The sequence below is a fragment of the Solea senegalensis genome, unplaced genomic scaffold (assembly GCF_019176455.1).
Source record: "Solea senegalensis isolate Sse05_10M unplaced genomic scaffold, IFAPA_SoseM_1 scf7180000017355, whole genome shotgun sequence".
In the NCBI taxonomy this organism is placed as follows: Eukaryota; Metazoa; Chordata; class Actinopteri; order Pleuronectiformes; family Soleidae; genus Solea; species Solea senegalensis.
In genome coordinates, this window is record NW_025322358.1 from 6,631 (window position 1) to 9,788 (window position 3,158).

General features: G+C 42.1%; 1 pseudogene; it reads left to right on the top strand.

The window, feature by feature from the left end:
* The first annotated feature begins 1,193 nt into the window (after positions 1-1,193).
* Positions 1,194-2,828, top strand: LOC122764275 (annotated as a pseudogene).
* The last annotated feature ends 330 nt before the right edge of the window (positions 2,829-3,158 follow it).

Genomic DNA, 3,158 nt, shown 5'->3' on the forward strand with positions numbered 1-3,158 from the left:
CGGGGCACTACCCTGAAAACGAGAAGAGACAATCAATCTACGGTATGTGTGTAAAATCAGTCTACGCAATCATAGTATTCCAATAAAACAATTTTGAAGGAATAGATTTGTGCACTGGCTCTCTGAACCCCAGCATACGTGCACAAAAGACACAGAGCGTTTAAGTGAATAAACAATATAACTTATAATAATATGAATTAAGCAACTTGAATCCATCTAGATCAATGAATATCAAAAGCACAATGAAAATCAAGTTATTTGAATTAACAAATGTCACTCACTACAACTAAAAATCACAGACACTGGTGTTTTATGTTGTTCATAATTTGTGTGATTATTAGTTGTAGTGAGTGACATTTGTTAATTCAAATAACTCAATTTTCATTGTTTCCAAAACATAATCAGGGACAGTAAATGAGTCATTACACACATTATTCTGTGTGTCATTGGATCATGACGTGTGACACTGAACAGCTCCTCTGCCGTGGATCATGGTTCTGATCACTTCCCCTTTGACCTCTCCTCTCTAAAGTGCAGATACAGTCATCATAGAGTAAACTTACTGAGGAAAAATGACCATCATGCAACTGGGCCCTTTTATCAAAAACAGCAGCACAAAGTTTGACCCTCCTTTCAACTCAAAGGTTGTGGGTTTGTGGGTTAAGGGCAAGACCCTTCACCTTGTGTTGCTCCTGACAGTTAATTATAGTTATTATATCTGGAAAGTATTTAATGGCTAGATGACAATGCTTCTCAATATTAAATAATGATTATAGGGAAAAACCTGAGCGCCCCAGGTCAGCCTGTTGTCCTTTGAATATACTACATGAAAAAAGCATTTTAATTGTCCCGGGAAGTCCAAACTGGCAGAGACCATCTGCATGTCAAAGTAACATCCATCATGTTTATTATGTGCCAGTATCAAAGCTCCTCCTCAAAGACTTCTCTAGTGTTCCATGTCACCTGGAAGGAGTTCTTACATTACAAGATAACCTCTAGTGCTCCACATCAGTTGGAACTCACACGGTTACATTACTGCTCTCTCTTCTAGTCTTACTTAAAAAAGAACGAATTTCCCAACCATGTCACTGCAAAGAATCATATCTTTCTTGATCGGTGATTGTTGTGGAGCACTCAGTCCTCTGTACAAGCGATTGGTAGACAACATCTTTCCAGCAAACCAAAAGAATGGGCTAGTAAAAGCCAACATGGAGAAGCTGACATTCTATGCCTTGTTGGTTCCAGAAGAGCTTGACTGTATTGGCGCTTACCTGTCTAAGAGAATGTCAAAGGATGTGGCTCGACAAAGATACAGGTATGTGTGCATAGCAATGGAAGCGCTGGACCAGCTGCTGATGGCCTGTCGCTCTCAGAGCATCAACCTGTTTGTGGAGAGTTTCCTGAAGATGGTGCGTGAGGTGCTAGAGTCGGACAAACCTAGCCTACAGATCCTAGGAACCAATTCGTTTGTGAAGTTTGCCAACATACAAGAGGACAACCCCTCCTACCACCGCTGTTACCATTTTTCTGTGTCACGTTTCAGTGACATGTGACACTCTAGCGACGAGGACCCCGATATCTGCTTCAAGATTCGCATGGCAGGTATCAAGGTGAGGATGACGGTGAATGACGACCTACAGGCCAATATCTGGGACCCTGAGCTCATGGACAAGATTGTCCCCTCTCTACTTTTCAACCTGCAGAGTGGAGAATGCACACAGAACCACTCCCCTTCGCTGCTGCGGATGTCAGAGAAAGAAAAGAGTGGCTTGGTGGAGTTGACAGAGTGCTGCTTTAGGGAGCTTCTGAGACGAGCTGCCTATGGCAAAACACTTATTAGTCTCATGGATTGGCATGACAACAGGTCCAAGCTCCCCAGCATGAGCAGCATTCTGGACATATCTGTGCTCAAGATCAAAGTGGTCAAGTGTTCCAGACAAGATAACTTATTCATGAAAGGTCACGGCCAGCAGCTTTACCAACACATCTACTTGGTGTGCAAGGAGCAGAGCAATGGTAGGCAGCATTACGAGAACCTTTTTGCTTTGTTTGCCATTTTGAGTGTGGAGCTGGCAAATCCAGAGGTGGTTCTGGACCTCGTTCGCCTGACAGTTGCATTGCAGGACCTGGCACTGTCAACTGACGAGGATCTGCCTATTAACAATCGCTGTGCTATTCATTCCCTGACTGCCGCTTACTTCAACCTTATTTGCCAGCTCACCACTATTCCACCCTTTAACAAGCATATACATGAGGTTATTAAGGTCAGGCAGGTAAATAGCCCTCACCTTTTACCCGAGGGTGTCTTCACAGACAACCCAAAGCTGCCTGCCTCACTGGAGAATGTGATGTGATGTTTTATTTCTCCAGTCAAAAATCTCTGAAGTCCTTGGGGGTGGTGGTTATAACACATAGAGACTTTCTATACCTTTCATTCCTCAGTACACAGAAGATGATCCATTGGTGAAACTGTCTCACAGGTGGAGTTACAGTCTAGAAATAGTCCAGAGAAAGAAGAGAGGAGAGTGACAGAGGAGATCACATTCAAAGCCTTGAAAAATGTCATCGTGGGCAGTGTGGATATGGAGGAGCAGGACAGGGAGTGGAGGAGACAAGTGATGGAGAAGTTTCAGAGGGCCCCCTTTAAGGAAATAGCTGCACATTGTGGTCCATTGTGGTCCATGTATAGGAGACTAAATCAAATCTTAGAGATTACAATTAGACCTCCACCCAGTCCTGCTGGAACCATGTTATCAAGTCATGGCCAAAGTCAAAGATCATCTGTACCCATCTATGACATGACATTTCCTGACCTGTTTTTGTACTAAACCAGAAAGTCAACTGAGGTGTTGAATAAGTATTGTACACACTTTAATGGCTGTAAAGTTGTTAACCACATCATTTACAAGAGATATTCAGCAATAACAAATGTTGTATCCAGGCCACTTTAAAACATTTTTTTAACTTAGTCCTCTGAAATGACAATTATTTCACTCAGCGGGCAGAACTTCAGGCCATCCTGAACAAAACCACCCACAGCCACCTATCTCTCTGTCTGTATGCATGTACTGTATATACACACAATTTACACAATGTTTTTTGTTTTTTTTAAATAATGATTTAATTATTAAGTTTCATTCAATTATTGTAAATAAAGT